General features: G+C 34.1%; 1 protein-coding gene across 6 annotated transcripts in view; it reads left to right on the top strand.

Moving 5' to 3' along the window:
- Positions 1 to 17,752, top strand: part of CHD7 (chromodomain helicase DNA binding protein 7) — a 231,432-nt gene that overhangs the window by 84,110 nt on the left and 129,570 nt on the right. The gene's annotated exons all lie outside the window — the stretch shown is intronic.

Here is a 17,752-nt window from a genome sequence, read left to right as displayed (position 1 = left end):
TAGTCTTCTTTAGTAAAATTGTTTTTCAATTATGGACTTTTTTTCACATATTGCATTTTATGAAAGTAACTAATCAAACAATGCAGTCAGTAAAAGAAGGTCTAGATCTCAAGTTTTGTAAATAAACAGAAACCTCTTCCCATTCTAAATTGGATACCTGTATTTTTAGCAAATATCAAAATATCTAAATGAACACACATTCCTTTTGTAGTATTGTGAAATGATGACTTACAGGAAGTACCCATAATTACTTCCTATATCACTCATTTGACATTTAATCATAAACTAGCCAGTGCAAAAGGAGGGTAGATGGTAGGGCCTGGAAGATCTTGGATTCAGGAGCAAGGTATATGTCAATACCTAATGTATCTCCCTTTCACCAGAAGTAATGGAGTTAGTAACCTGCTTTATCTAAGCCCTGTGATCAACAAGCAACTTGAATGGATTCTGATTATTTAGGGATTAATGTGTTTCTGCTTTCATGGATGGAATACAGTGTTTAGGTTCTTTGGTTTTTCTTAATTTTCAAGGATGTCTTTGATCCTGAAGGTACTGTATCTTGACTTTTTAAAGTCAATGGTGATGTAGTAGAAAAAAGCACTTGACTTGAGTCAAGTGAAGCCTGGGTTCACACCTCACTTTTGAAATATTAGAGATGGATGAAAGTCTTTCAACCTTTCTGAGTCTCAGTTTCCTCTGCCTTCAGAGGATGTAATAATATCTGTAGTGTCTCTCTTTCACAGGGTTGTTGGAAACTTAAATTTTATGTACACATACACATATATACATTCATGTGTGTGTGTACATACATATATATTATATATATATATAAAAGACTTTGAAGACCTTAAATTCCTATAAAATATCAATTATTATTATTATTATTTGTAGGTCAGTCAGTAATAGCTACATATTTTCAAATTCTTTCAGATTTATTTTTAAGCTTGTTTTTCAATTTTTACTTTGATATATTAATTTCCATTAAAATTATTAAAGTAAGATTGTCTGTTTAAAGATCCATTAAAGTAAGATTGTCACTGATAGCACCTATAAATTTTCTTCAGGTTCCCTATTATATTCTCCTAGCAGGTCTTTTTAATTTCATTTTTAAAACTATTTTAAATTTATAGCTTAAGTTTCTGCATTTAAAAGAAAGACACTTTTAATTGCTCTTGTGATATGTTTACCAACATTAATTCTTAGATTTTTTAAATGTGTCAGTTATCCATGTCCCTTGGATTCTCTTTCATTGTTTCTTTTTCTCATTTGCATTATTGCTTATAATTAGATGTTACCATTACTATGTTAATATTTTAAAAATATGTGTGGGTGCATATCCATTTCTCCCTCCCTCTATCTTGGCACTACCTTTTAACTCTGCTCATTTTTTTCCTAGCATAGGTAGAAGAAAAAGGTGAATAGATTTTTAATACCTTATGGATTTTTTTGCATTTTATTCAGTATTTTTCTTGGAGTTTTATGAGAGGGGTATAGAAGAACCTTCTTCCACTAGAAATGTTTGCTCTGCCATGCTGATGAAAAGGTGGCATAGCCTGTATGCTTGCATGTCCAATGCAAGCACATAGGAAGTACTTCATAAACAACAATTTTATTAACTGAATTGAAGGTAAACTAGATAAGGTAATAAATGGAGAGGGATCAATGAAGAGGACAAGGAAATGTCTCCAAAGTTTTTGACTTGGTTGAACTATGAATTTTCAGTTGATAAGAAGGGAAAATTAGCTTGGGGAAGCGTTCTTTTTTAGACAAAATCTTGTTGCATTTCAGGTAAAGTTTTAATGAAAAATGTCATTTAATAAATATGAAATTAGAGGAATAGAGATATCTAGGAAATTTTGGAGTTGTTTGCATAGAGGGGACAAAGGGATGAATTTTCCAAAGGACGAAATATGGACAAAGATTAGAGGGCCATTCAGCAACCCTGAATCTTTGAGGTGACTGACAATTAGAGTGTGAGAGGATAAACTTGGTAAAGGAAATAGTAGTTAGGTAAAAGAACTTTTTTATATTGCCACAGAGACTAAGTGCAAAGATTTAAAACTGAGCAGGTTATTAGAGCTTTCCAAGATGTCATTATTTGTTTTGTAAAAGTTATGATTTTTCTTCTCCAGAGGTTTTCATACAGAATTCAAAAATTGTTGAGTTGGAAGGTATTAGATAATTTTTTTTTTTTGTTGTTGTTCCTTCCAAATTTCCCTAATAGCCTCTGTGATTCTGTGTCATGTAGGGAAGACTGAAAGGATGAGTGCCAAGTCAATGTCACTAGATTACAGCATAGTATATAATGCAAATTGTAGCTACTTTTATTTTAATTTGAATTTAGATTTCAGATTTGATTTTCTATTTTTTTTTTTTTTTTAGGTTTTTGCAAGTTAAACGGGGTTAAGTGGCTTGCACAAAGCCACACAGCTAGGTAATTATTAAGTGTCTGAGACTGGATTTGAACCCAGGTACTCCTGACTCCAGGGCCGGTGCTTTATCCACTGCGCCACCTAGCTGCCCCGATTTTCTTTCTTAACAGTAAATGTTGAAATTTTACTAAAGGTCAAAAAATTTGTTTTCAAGTCATCCAGAGAAAGAGATCTTAGGTTTTTCTTAAGGAGACATAATTTTTTTCAGGCATCTTTCCTATCTCTTTAGAAATTCTTCCATTTTCAAAAAAAAAGTTCCAATCAGTCACCAAAAACATTTATCAGGTACCTACTATGTGAGACTGCAGCTAAGGAGTGCAGTGGATTCAGGAGCACATAACTTCTGAGTTCAAATGTGGCCTTGATGTGTGACACTGGGCAAGCCACTTTACCTAGCTGTCTTGGTTTCCCCATCTTTACAATAAGCTGAAGAAGGAAATAGCAAATCACTTCATTGTCTTTGGCAAGAAAACTCCAAATGGGGGTTATGGCTGAAGTGCTCCTCACCCTGTGCTGAGCTCTAAGGAGACAGAAAGAAGCAAAGGCCAGTTCTTGCCTTCAAACATCTCACAGTCTAAGTGCAGATTTATGGAGAATCACAAGTGTTTAGAGATTACTTAGTCCAATCCCCTTATCTTGTAGATGATAAAGTAGAGACTGGGAGATAAAAAATGACTTTTCCATAATCCTGTGGTTAGATAAGTGGTTGACTGTGTTTACTTGGATAAGCTTCCTAACTTTCCTTACTATACTACCAGACATTTCACACTCTGATTTGTGACTCAAATTCAATGCATGATTATACTTGCAATAAATAGAAATAAGAAGTTATTGCACATGCATGATAGAAATTCAGGATCTTGAGATGGAGTGACCAAAACATTTAAAGAAAGCAAAGATAAATTTTTTACTACTGAATTTTATTATTTTTACTATTGTTCTTAAAAGGTATGTCTAGGAAAAATAAATTACAGTTTAATTGGGTAAGGGTTAAATCATACACACCTCCTGTAGTACCTAACATCCTTTAAATGATTTGCATATTGGTATTAGAGACCCTTCAGGAACAGTTACTTTTTCCCTTTCGCACTGTTTCGTGGGGTGATACCATAGGTACATAAATTACTTAGTTAACACTGTCATGCAGTGTACTTACTAATATTTTCATTCAGTTCTACAAAGAAAAAAAGATTGAAAAACTGTTTGCTGTCCTTTTCCAACTATGATGAACCTAAGAGTTGGAATTTAATATTCAGTGCATTTAGTATTAACTTTATATGGTCATCTGTTAAAACTTGCCCAATTTTTTCTAAAAATCTAACAATTGTTCTAACAAATAGAACTCTTAATTTTAATTGAGTTTAGAAGTCCACAGTTGGACATTTCATGTTCAAAGATAGATCCTAGAAAAATAATATTGTATTCAAGGGAATTATTTATTCAGACATTTCAGAACCTGATAAAGCCATCAATTTCCATTTAACAACAAAGAAGGTCTTTTAAAAACCCACAAAACATTCCAAGTACCATATATAAATTTTAAACATTTCCTAAATACTGACCAAAAAAAATGAATGAAGTTACACACTTTTTTACCTTCTCAAGTTTTCACTCAAGACAAATGAAAAGAGAAAAAAAAAATCAACTCAGGTCTAAATTAGCCATGCATTAATTCAGGAAATAGTTTTTAAGTGCTTGCTATGTGGGTGCCTACAGGCTAAATGAGAAACATACCTTAATATTGTTGACTCTAGGCTTATTTCTGGTTTTTTGTGATTTGTTGATCTGTTGTGCCTTCTATTGCTTGGTGTTGTATACTGGGCACTAGGAATACCAAAAAACTCTGAATACAGTTATTTCTAAGGAGCTTGCATTCTAACAAAAGAGATAAGGAGGTGGGGTGGCTAGTGGATAGAGCACCAGCCCTGGAGTCAGGAGTACCTGAGTTCAAATCGGGCTTCCAACACTTAATAATTACCTAGCTGTGTGGCCTAGGGCAAGCCACTTAACCTCATTTGCCTTGCAAAAAACCTTGAGAGAGAGAGAGAGAGAGAGAGAGAGAGAGACAGAGACAGAGACAGAGACAGAGACAGAGACAGATAGAGAGATAAGGAGGACACATAATAGAATACACATGAGGAAAGTAAATACAAAATATAAGGTAGTTTGAGAGGGAGTGTGAAAGCAGTTAAAGGAATCAGAAAAGACTTCATATAGAACAAATTTTTAATTTTTTTTAAAGTATGATTCAGTCTGCATTTGGAGCTCATCAATTCTCTCTCTGTGTAGGTATATAGCATTTTTTTCATCATAGGACCTTTGGAATTATCTTGGATCAGTTTCTTAGAGTAGCTAAGTTCCTTCACAGCTGAACATCCTTACAGTGTTGCTATAGAAAAGATATTCTTTTTTTTTTCCAAAACAAACCCTTTATATGTTATGGGTCATGTTTATCAGGACCTTGATGGGTTGGACATGATAGGCTTTACTTTTAAGCCACAGTTAGCTGGAAGAGATTCTACTGTGTTGTCAAGTATTTTGGGTTTCCAGAAACTCTCTATTAAGTTAGCAATGTCCTTCTTTACTTTTCTTACATTATTAATTTTTAATCTAAAAATAATATAGAAACACTCTAGAAACAGTTATTTCTATATTCAAGATACTCATTACTTTGGCTTGGCAACTTATCTTAGAATCTATGAATTGGAAGAAACCTAAGAGGCCTTATGGTATTTTTGTTGCTGAACAACAATGTCATTCACATAAATCCAACAAATGGTTACCTAGCTCCTTACTAGGCTTGAAAGCCTCCAGTAAAGGATTACCCACTACTTCCTTAGATAGCCCATTCCACTTTGGGATAGTTCTACTTATGAGAAAGTTGTAGAACACATATTCTTAACCATTTTTTGCACCATGGACCCCTTTGGCAGTCTGGGGAAACCTATGGATACAATCTCAAATAATAATGTACCAGTTCACAACTCTTTCCAATACTTCTCAAGTTTTCAGATTCCTTATGTAATATTCTACTGTCAATAATGCACTACTGTTTGTTTAGCCATTCCCCAGTTGAGGGCTTTTCCATCCCCCAATCCAACCCCTTTGACTTTTTTTCTTAAGTACTTCCTATGAACTATACCATTGTGCTAGGTACCACATAGAATACAAAAGATAAGTAAGACATTGTCCTTTTTTCTTGGACATTTTCACTGGAGAAGAATAGAAAACATCCATACAAGAACAGTTTAACTTCAGGACAGTCAGTCAGATGAACATTAAGCACCTTCTATATGTCAGGCTCTCCTTTGTTCAAGGAACAGCAAGGAGGCTGGTGTCATTGCATTGCAGAGTATGTAGGGGAGGGGTAATAAGGTATAAGAGGCCTGGAAAGGTGAGAGGTGGCAGGTTTTGATGGGCTGTGAATGTCAGAGAATTTTATATTTGATCCTGGAGGTAAATAGCCCTGGAGTTTATGAGTAGGAGGGGTAACATGGTCAGGCCTTCACTTTGGGAAATTTGTTTGTCAGTTGAGTGGAGGATGGACTTAAGTGAATAGAGACTTGAGGAAGGAAAACTAACCAGCTGGTTTTTGAAATACTACAGTGCTGTTGTGAGAAGTGCTGTACCAGGCTATTTGCAGTTGCAGAGGGGAGAAGGATCATATATGAGAGAGGTAGTAAAAGATGACATGACAGGACTTGGCAACAGTTTGTATAATAGGAAGTAAGGAATCAAGGATGATAACTGATTTGAGAATTGGGAGGACAGTAATAAGAAAATTCAGAAGGGGAAGTGGTAATAATTCAGTTTTAGTTGCTTTGAGATTAAGTTGTCTCCAGGACATGTAGATGTATATCTAGAGGTCAGCTTAGAGGGGTTAGTTCTTAATAAATAGATTTGAGAATCATCAGCATAGAGAAGAAAATTGAATCCTTTAGAGCTGTTTCCACTAAGGAAAATAGTAGTAGAAGAAGAGACAAGTGACTAGGACAGAGCCCTATGGGACAACCACAACTAGTGGACACTGGCTGATGATCTAGGAGAAGAAACTGAAGGGTGGTTGGATAGATAGTAGAGCAATGTCACAAAAACCTAAAGAGAAGAGGTTGATCAATAGTGGCAGCAGAGAGCTCAAGAAGGGTGAAGATTGAGAAAAGGTCATTAAATTTGGCAGGGTTGGTTGAATGATGAAGTTGCAAGTCAGTCTAAATAGAGTTAAAAAGAGAGTGAGAGGAAAGGAAGTATGATTGAGTGCTGAAATGAGGGGACTAGATGAAGGTTTTAAAAGTTGAAGAACGAAGTTAAATCAAGGCTGAAGTTGTGGAGGAATCGTTTACTCCTGGAAGAGACTAAATTTAAGCACAGCAGTTCATTTTTATTGCTTTTTTGGAAGGCAATGGGGTTAAATGACTTGCCTAAGATCACAGCCAAATAAGTATTAAATGTCTGGGGTTGGATTTGAACTCAGTCCTCCTGACTCCAGGGTCAATGCTCTATCCACTATGCCACCTGGTTGCCCTTTAACAATCCGTTTTTAAAATAAGTTCTGTAGCAGTTATCATCAATAAAATTTCTACTTAGCAGCAGGAAATTTTTCAAGATAAAAGATTAATCAAAGTGCAAGAAATGACTGGTTATTTAAGATTAATATTAATAGGAAAAAATACTGATATACATACTTTGAGAGGAAATTAGGTTGTGCAGTGGATAGGGTACTGGCCCTAGAGTTAGGAGGAACTGAGTTCAAAACTGCCCTCAGACCTCTGATAGTGTGACCTTCGACAAGTCACTTGACCCCATTGCCCCCCCTCCCCATATATACTCTGACTAGGGCTTAATTCATCACTCCACCACAAGTTTTGTCTTCATATCCCCAGAAAAATACCCCACACATAACCAGAATATGATTTTGTCTTTTCTTCATAAAGTATAACTTGAACTCTGAAGTTTTTGTAATGAGAAATTCAAAATATTCAACAAATTGAGATAACACTCACAAATTGCTATGGTGGCATATATACATATATATATATATATATATATATATATATATATATATATATATATATATATAAAACAGGAAATCATCATGTAGTTTGTCTGCTAAATGACACAGGAGATTGAAAACAGTATCAATAGAAGGACAATCCACACAGGTTAAATCTCAAATATTTATATATAAAAATTTATTTTTCACATTGTTTTATATTGCAATGAGCCATCTTGAATATGAAAGAACACATACCTAATGTGTAGGCATAAATTAACTCCAATTCTCCCAAACTTCAGTATCTAAATAAACTGAAAGGATAAATTTTCTTTCATAATAGAACCATTACCTTACTGTGACTTTGAGCAAGTCATAGTCTTTCAAGACCTATTTACTCATATGTAAAACTAGAATCATAGCATGACAGAACTGGAAAGTATCTCAGAAAGTATCCAATCCCAAACCACCTTAAAGCTTTAAGCCTCCATATAATATTCCTGACAAGTCTCAAAAGGATGCAGAAATTCCTACTGAAATAGTCTATTTCATTTTTCAACAGCTCTAATAGGAAGTTGTTTTTTCCCCTCTTAACTCTGGGCTTCAATCTGTACCCTCTAACTTTCACCTTCTGTTTGAAGCCCTGAGGTCACTAATAATGTAGCTCTCATTTGTAGAGCCATTTCCTGGTTATAAAGTATCTTCTTTATAACAATCTTGCTGTGCAGATAGTTCAGATGTTATTATTCCTATTTTAGAGGTGACAAAACTCTAGAGGTCAAGTGGCTTGTTCATAATCACATAACTAATTTGTGGGAAAATCAGGAATCAAACCCAAACATTTTGATTCAGTTCAGTTCAGTACTTCTTCCACAGAGCACAGTGATTCTGAACCAAATCTAAAATATGACAAAATTTCAGGTACTCTTGAAGAAAGCAATCATTTTAGTCTTACCATTCCAACCCTCATTCTCACCTATGCTGCATTAGTCAGTGTCCCCACTAAAATATGGTATCTAGAATCAGACATACATTTAGATGTTGTGTATGAGAAGAATGACCTTAAATGCCTCCATGAGGGGCAGCTGGGTGGCAAAGTGGGTAGAACTCAGGCCTTGGAATCAGGGGCACCTGAGTGAAAATCCACCCTCAGATACATAATAATTACCTGTGTAATTGGGCAAGTGGTCTCAGCTGCTTCTGGAAGTAATAGTTTCTCTGTCACTGTGGATGGACATTTGAGAGGAGGCTCATAGAGTCTCGGATTTAAAGAATATTCAGTATAAAAACCCATTTTACATATGAAGGAACTGAGACCCAAAGAAATTAAACACAGCTTATAAGTGTCTGAGGCAGGATAGGATGGGAGAATCATGTCTTGGGAAAGTCACAGAGAGGAGATTCCTGTTCAAGTATGGATTGACAAAGGTGACTTCTGAGGGCCTTTCTCTCTAGTAAATTCTATGACTCTTTTGTAGTAAGGATGGGACCTTTCTTGTTATCCTCTTTTATTCTTTTCCTCTCTTTTTCTTTCTCAACTTTAACCTTTCTTTTGACCCAAAATTTGCCCAATCCTGAAAAGAGGACAGTTTGATACAGTGTAAAAGGGGCTATTGGGGAGAAAGTTTTCTATACAGGTTAAGGGCTCAGATGAAGGAAAAGACAATTGAGAGTAGAGGCAGTGGAGAAAAAGTAATTGACTCTTGGGGAATTTATTAAGTCATTGATATTTCAAGATCATTTTTTTAAGGTTTTTGCAAGGCATATGGGGTTAAGTGGCTTGCCCAAGGCCACACAGCTAGGTAATTATTAAATGTCTGAGACCGGATTTGAACCCAGGTACTCCTGACTCCAGGGCTGGTGCTCTATCCACTACACCACCTAGCCACCCCTTAAGATCATTTTTTAGTGTCTATATCCATCAGCTGTAAATAAACTGCTAAGAAATGTCCCCTTCCTTCTTCCATAACTAGATGCAAAAAAAGAAAATTAAGAAGGGGGAAATTAAGCTTCAGTAGGAACCCTTGTTGCTGGATGACATTTCATCATTCTAAGAATTTTTTTTCCCTTTATAATGTGAGTTTTGGAAATCTTACTACAGACTTACCAAAGAAAGAAGTTAAAGAAAGTGAAAGATGAGAAAATTGATACATTTATAAATGCTCCTGTTCTATAGAATATTTAAAGTATCTTTAATTTTCTTTTTTCTTTTTTGTAGTTGGCTTTGGGTTTTTTTTGCATTTATTATGTTTTCCTCACCATGTCCCCTTAATTGAACAATAAAATGAAATAACTGTCATAAAAAATGAATAGTCTAGCAAAATAAGTTCTCACATTGGCCTTTTCCAGAAAAGTGTATGTCATTCTCCATTTTAAGTTCATTTATCACCTCACTGGAAGGAGATAAGTAGTGTGATTCATCTTCAATATGCTAAATTTATCACTGTATTAACAAGCAGAATTCTAAGGTATTAAAAGTTGTTTTTCTCTGTAATAGTGATAATGTTTAGATTGTCCTAATTCTACTTTCTTTACTCTATCAATTCATATAATTCTTTGCAGTTTCCACTGAAACTGTCCCATTTCATCATTTCTTGTGGCACAATAATATTCCATTATAATTCTATACCACACTTTAACCATTCCCTAATATGTGGGTAGTTCTTTTTCATCTTTTGATTACTAAGAAAAAGCTACCATAAATATTTTTTGTGCATATTAACTCTTTTCTTCTTTTTAAAATTTCTTTGAGGTGTGGGGTTAGAGACCTAGGAGTTATGTATTGGGTCATGAAGAACCTAAACCAACACTTTAATAACTTAGGAGACATGGTTCCAAAACCAATTCACAGCTCAATCAAATATAAAATTCTGCTTGTTTTCCCAAAGCCCTTTCCAACTTGGTCTACTTTCTAAACAACTTACTTATTTCTGAAGCTATCTAGTAAGGGAGATAGTCAATCAAAGCAATAAGGAAAATTATCAAGGGCACCATCCTTCCAGGCATACAAATGTGCAGCCTCAGAGCCAACCTTGATTTTTCCTCTCACTGAGCTTCTACAACCAGTTTGAAAGTATTCTAGGCTGAACTTGACAGGCTGGTTCTCTAGTAGTTTATGTTTGAGATTGAAACAAAATGTTTCAATGACTCTGTATGGGTCTTTTTAACAGTTAACAAAAGGAGTTTCCTTGTGTATAACAGAAGCATATTCAACAAGGCTATGCACTGATGACACTTCAAGGGAATTCATCTGAGCAAAGTTTCCTTGCTTGAGTTGCTTATCATTTTCTACCAGTTCAGCATCAAAGACTGCCTGGAGTCTTCATGACTACTGTACTCAGGAAGCCAGGAAGTGATATTGACAGCCTGAACCTTTAGTTACCTGAGCCAATCAAATGTCAAAGGATAGTTTCAATATCTTTTAAGAATAAACTAACCCGGGGCAGCTAGATGGCGCAATGGATAGAGCACTGACCCTGAAGTCGGGAGTACCTGAGTTCAAATCTGGCCTCAGACACTTAATAATTACCTAGCTGTGTGGCCTTGAGCAAGCCACTTAACCCCATTGCCTAGCTAAAATAAACTAACCCAATTTGCATAGGAGAAAGGATTGGAATATTGCTTCCACTGAACAAAATATTTTTTTTAAATAGATTTGACTTTTTTCTTAATTCTGAACTTAAATCTAATTCCATAAAAATTAAAGAGAAATTCCTTTGTCATGAAAATTTAAATATTTTATTAACAATAAAACGTGGATAAAATAGGCCCTGGAGTCAGAAGGACTTGAGTTCAAATTCAGTTTCAGTCACTAATTTAACTGTGTGACCCTGAGGAGTCCCTTAACTCTTTTCGCTTCAAATAGTAAACCAGTCTAGTATCTCTGCTAAGAAAACCCGAGACAGCATCCTGACAAGTCAGACATGACTGATCAACAGCAAGAAGAAGCATTTACAACAACAAAATATTTAGGGGTTTAATTCAGTTCTGAAAATTACATTTTTTTTAAAAAAAGGGAAAACTGATTAACTCCATTTTTCTTTTATCTCCTCCCTTCATTCCTGGAAAACAAAGGGTCCATAAACATTTTTTTTTTATAAATAAAAGAATCCAAGTACTAGCTTTTATGAAAGTATGTGCAAAGTATGCATTTGAGAAAAGAAAAAGATTTATTTGGAAAAGTATATTTGAGGAACTACACTTAATATGGATAAAACAAACTTGTTAAGAATTATCCCCCCCCTCAGGTGCTAGAAGTTGATAGAATTAAAGCAATTTATGGCATTTATTATTTATTCTTGGAGCTGGCTAAAAGCCAGCTTGCAAATAAGTTTCCTTATTCCTATGGTGTATAGTTTTTGATTGGGTTATGTTTATGTTAAAAATTATGTAAAAATTATCATATTAGCTCACCTTTATATTGTACTTTAAAGTTTGCAAAATATGTACATTTTCTTATTTGAATTTAACAATAATTATGGGAGCTAAGTGCCTATTATTATCCCCAATTTTATAGATGAAGAAACTGAGACAGAAAAAGATGGAGTGGCTTTCTGAGTCTCACAGTTAGTAACTTTCTAAGACAGGATATATCCATTAGACAAACCACTTAGTTTCTCTTTTGTTTCACCCATGGTATAATTAATGAATTTAGCTGATGATTATTTTTAAGCATTTCAACTCTCTTTTTTTTATGTAGGTCCAACTGCAGGATTTTTCTTCCTATTTCCTACCCTTTAATTTACTACAAAAGTAGAATGACTATTTAACATTTTATTTCTTCAACCTAAGTCTTTAGTTATCAGAGGAACTCTAAGGTAAAGAATTTGTCTTACAAATTTCTATTGCATTTTTTTCTTTCTCTTGGAATCTGTAGAAAAAATTGCTAAAATACAATTTGGACTTTTACCCACTAACTCTGAAAATGAAATTAAAAATTCCAGAATTTAATGGACTTAAAGTGAAGGTGCAAAAATTATTTAGGAATTTCAGAGGGCACACCTAATTGACATGTTCAGAACATTAATCTAATGATTTACTGCTCCATAATATAAGAACTTGTGATAGAAAAACCCATCTTCTTCCAGAGGAAAAAACTATGGAATCTGAATGCAGACCAAAGCATACTGTTTTCAATTTTTTTATTTTAGGTTTTTCAAGGCAATGGGGTTAAGTGGCTTGCCCAAGGCCACACAGCTAGGTAATTATTAAGTGTCTGAGGCCGGATTTGAACCCAGGTACTCCTGACTCCAAGGCTGGTGCTCTATCCACTGCGCCAACTAGCCACCCCCTGTTTTCAATTTTTAAAACTTGTTTTATACTTTATGGTTTTTTTTTTTCCTCCCTCATCATGTTTTTCCCTTTTGTTCTGGTTCTTTTTTCACAACATGACTAATATGGAAATGCCTTGTTGTGAATTGGATTTGAGTGAGGAGTTGCTGTATAAAGTCACCAGCCTCATTTGTCCTCAGGAGAGAGGGCTAGTGCTGTATCCACTGTGCCATCTAGCTGTCCTGGAGTCAGGAGGACCTAAATTCAAATCCAGCATCAGACACTTGACACTAACTGTGTGATCTTGGGCATGTCACTTAACCCTTATTGCCTCAAATCTCTATCTCCAGTCATCCTGATTCATATCTGGTCATTAGACCCAGATGACTCCAGAGAAGAAAATGTTACTGGCACAGCACCCCCTCACTCAAATCCAATTAATGTGTATCTCATGACATCAGTCTTCCTCATGTTATGCTCTTCAAGAATGAAGGTCGGGCGGCTCGGTGGCATAGTGGATAAAGCTCCAGCCTTGGAGCCAGGAGTACCTGGGTTCAAATACGGTCTCAGACACTTAATAATTACCTAGCTGTGTGACCTTGGGCAAGCCACTTAACCCCATTTGCCTTGCAAAAACCTAAAAAAAAAAATGAAGGTCAAACATTACTATGGAAATGTTTAACTTAATTATATATATGTATATATATATATACATATATAACTGTATCAGATTATTCACTGTCAAAGGAAGGGGGGAGAGAAGGGAGGGAGGGAGAAAAAATGTGAAACTCAAAACTATCATTGCATAGAGTTAGAATAATAAATAAATTGATTAAAAAAAAGAATTGAACCAAAATTTCAATGCACAGATGGTACCTTAAATTTAGGTACTCCTTATTTTTCTGAACAGGCTTTAAAAAAAAAAAAGACCAGGATTGTGTGTAAAGTTCGTATGCTTCCAAAATATGCAGATTAACTTCAATAAGACTGCAGTTTCATATTATTTCTTATTTAATATTATGAACATGCATTTAAGCTGACTTACAGCAATGCCATTCTTAATTTTTGTGGATTTAAAAAAAATCATTATTTAAAAAGAAATGTTGGTATGTTTTAAGGTTAGAAAACAATTTCCTTTCATACACAGGTATCTTGATTGATTCCCATTTCTTTCAGAGTTATCAAGTATGTTTATGTGTAGAAGGAAAACCAGTTGCTTTAACTGAAAAGTAATGAAGTGGCATTTGAATGAGTCAGTAAAAGAGAAAGTTTTTTTTTAAACATCTTAAGTCTTCAATTTAAGAGTAATAATTTTATTCCCAGGAATACTGGGTATGAACCTTCTGAGGACAATTTTATCCATTTCTATTTCAGAGAATCCTAGATTTTCTTCCTAAACTGTCTGTGGGCATGTGCATTTTCTTCATATGTTTTTCAACAATTACTCCAGCTGATTTTTAAAAAAATTTCTCAGATATTCCTATAGTATCTTGTGAGGATCTTTTGTTAGCCCTGCTGATCTCTAGACTTTTATTATACTGATATAGTTTTCTATATGTAGTGGAATCTTTACTACACCCTCCCTTAACTTGGTGATGGAGGCAAACTTGTGGTATTTCATTTTGTAGCCACAAAACCTAGCAAAGTACTTTGTGCAGAATAGTCACATGTATTTGTTGATTTGAATTGGAAAAGGTCTTTTGAAATCATTACTATTAACACATATAATAGAACTCTTAAATAGATTGGGAACTTGAACATCTGTTTCTTATCTTATAGATGAGGAAGCTTAGCTCAGTGAAGTTGTTACTTTTCCAGTCACAAAGTTAATGTTAAAATCAGACTAGAGTACAATTTGATGATCTATTAGAAAATTTCTTAGGAATGTGGTTTGTAGATTTAGATCTCCAAGGAATGACAGAGGTCATTGAGTCCAGTCTCTTCAGCTCCTTTGTCTGAGTTCAAAATTTATAAACGATAGACTGAGTCCTAGTTTTGTAGAGGTTGATAGCCATTTAGTCAAAGTATTGATGAAAGCAAGAAATACATGGTTGAAAATTCAGTTGGACTGATTATAGCATCATATTTGGTCTAATATCCAGCAGTATTTTTTCAAATAATATGCAGTTTTACTTTGTCCATTTTTGGCTTTGAGAATTAGATAAACTTAGACAATTTTCTTGTGTATTTGGATAATTGTATAACTTAGAAAAGGGTATTTCATTTAAGTGGTTCTTATTGATGATGTATACATCTCTTAAGGTTTTCAAGGCTGTCAAGATTTCTTTGGATTCTTGGTCTGTTATCAAGAAAACCCCATTAGTTTTGTGTCCTCTATGAATTTGAAAATATGGCAACTATGACTTTTTGAAAATTATAGATGAAGACAGTAAATGACCAAGAAAAAATCTCAAGGCTACTCTACTGGAGACCTCTCTCCATTTTTGACATTGATGAGTTAATGATTATTCTTTGTTCTCATCAAGAAGTTCCAAGTTTTTAAAAAAAATAATACTATTATTTAATCCATATTTTTATTCATATTCTCCATAAGGATAGCATGCAAAACTTTTAAAATTTCATTGTTCAAATATATATATATAATATGCCTGTGAGGGGCTGCTAGGTGCACTGACCCTGGAGTAAGGAGGACCTGAGTTCAAATCCATATTCAGAAGGTTAAGAATTACCAGTTGTGTGACCTTGAGCAAGTCACTTAACCCCTTTTGCCTTGCAAAAAAAACAAAAAATGCCTGTGGTATCACCCTGATTCTTACAAACTGTTCTATTAATGTATCTTAGCAATTTGCAAAGAATTGGACTCAATATACCATCATTCTGTAGTTTGTAGACTCCATCTTTTTTTTTCATTTAAAAAATTGGTACACTTGTTTTTTACTAGTGTTGTGTTATCTTCCATTCTTCATGATTTTCCATTAATTACTAATAACAGTTGAATAATTTATATTTTGTAGTCCTTTTTGTATCTTCATCAGTAATTTATACACACTCAATAACTTGTGTTCATTGAAGGCAACTAAATATATATACTTATAATCTAATTTTTCTTGAATTTCATATTCCAGTTTAACCATTTTCTTCTTTTCTTTTTATTTTGAAGACTATTCTTTTTTGGTAAAGAAAACAAGCAAAGTAATATTTCATTACTTTTCCTTCTCAGAAAATAAGCAAATGTTTTCTTTTCTTCTTTTTTTAGGTTTTTTTTAGGTTTTTTTTTTTTTTTGGAAGGCAAATGGGATTAAGTGGCTTGCCCAAGGCTACACAGCTAGGTAATTATAAGTTTCTGAGACCGGATTTGAACCCAGGTACTCCTGACTCCAAGGCTGGTGCTTTATCCACTGTGCCACCTAGCCGCCCCAGCAAATGTTTTCTTAAGGACTTTTATTTAGAAAGTATGTTAGAGATTCTGGTGATGGGATTTATAAATATAAATATAAGAATTGATAGTGGAGAGGTGTATGTGGAAGCGGTACATAGGTTAGGGCAAGGGTAATTTGTGCTAGTACAGATAAATTTCAAGAATAAATGCATGTCATTCTTTGACATGACTTCAGATTCTGACTCATACAGAATTATTTAAAAAGACAAACAGTAAACCAAATGGTTTAAGCTTTTAGCATTTTTTAGTTTCTGAGTTTGAATAACTATGCCACTAAATTTTCCAGACCAGGTATCAGAAGTTTCCACACGTTTTATGGAATCGTGATTTTTGGTTAATGAAAGTAAAGTACAAATGAGATTTTAAAAGGGAATTATGTTTTGCTGCCAATATAAGCTTTGCATTCCTATCTTTCTTCTACTTTTCACCAGATGGCCCTGAATCTGCTTCCAATAGGGATATTCAATGCTTTTTGCTACTGCTAGACTGTAATAATACTGTGTTTGTGTGTGTGTGCACACACACACACACATAATATATATATATATATACACACATATATATATATATATATATATATATATATATATATATATAATGGCAAATTGATATATATCACATTTTTTTTTTTTGAAAAATTGTTTGGATGTAGTCAATTTTTATTGTATATAGTTTTTAAATTGTTAATAGAACTTCAAGTTTTATGTTCAAATAAATAGTAGGAAGTACCTATTTTCTCCAAAAGTGACTAAATTATAAATATTTCAAAAAAATAATGCACAAACTTTTTTGGTAGTCAGTTTTCAAATTGAGTATGACATTGCATTGCCTAAAAGTAAAAGAATTTTTGTTCAAGGTTCTGATTTTGGGGAGGATGGGGGGGGGCGGGGGAGGCTTCTCTGCTTAATATCTCTTCCAATCTTCCTGGTTTCCAAAACTATGCTCAGTATTTTCTCTTAAGTGCTTATGGGTGGCAGATGCACTCCATGTTTTTGGCCTCATGAACTATACTTTCTATGTTCCTGGTCAGTAAGTCTGCCACCTGTCTTGGTCTGCTTTGAGCTGTGAGTACCAACAGACACTTTTGGCAACTATTTAGTTCAAATACAGAATCACTTTATGTAAAGTTGCTGGCTTGAGGAGGGTTTGTGATTAGGACTTAATGTTAAAATGGACTTTTTTTGCACTGGAATTTCATATGATCAGTGTCCAAAGAATAAAAGCAGAAATTTAAATAGTCATTCTCAAATGAATATTTAGTTTGTAATACAGGAGAAAAAAATCTAAAGGGAAAACAATCATTAGTGCATTTTTTATATTACATTGCTTTCCATATTTCTTCAAGCCTGGAAACAGCTGATATTTAAAAAATATCTACTAGTACCTCCTTGTTGATTAATTTTTTTTTTTGACAATCTCTTTCTCTCTTTTCCAACTTTCAGAATGACTTCCAGTTCTTTAGACTTTTTTTGCCCTTAAATACAAGAGTGTTCTTACTGTTCCTACAAAACAAAAACTTACCCTTTTGGATTTACAAAGCTGAAAATAATTTCACTGGATATCATCATCAAAAAGATCTTTATTATCACTAAGAAATCTGTAGAAACTGTTTCTCATTGGCTGCCAGATGCATCTAGTGTTTCTGGCTGTTAATTGCTT

This window comes from Macrotis lagotis, chromosome X, assembly GCF_037893015.1.
Source record: "Macrotis lagotis isolate mMagLag1 chromosome X, bilby.v1.9.chrom.fasta, whole genome shotgun sequence".
Taxonomy (NCBI): domain Eukaryota; kingdom Metazoa; phylum Chordata; class Mammalia; order Peramelemorphia; family Peramelidae; genus Macrotis; species Macrotis lagotis.
The sequence above is the reverse complement of the archived record's forward strand: the minus strand, read 5'-3'. Positions and strand labels throughout refer to the sequence as shown.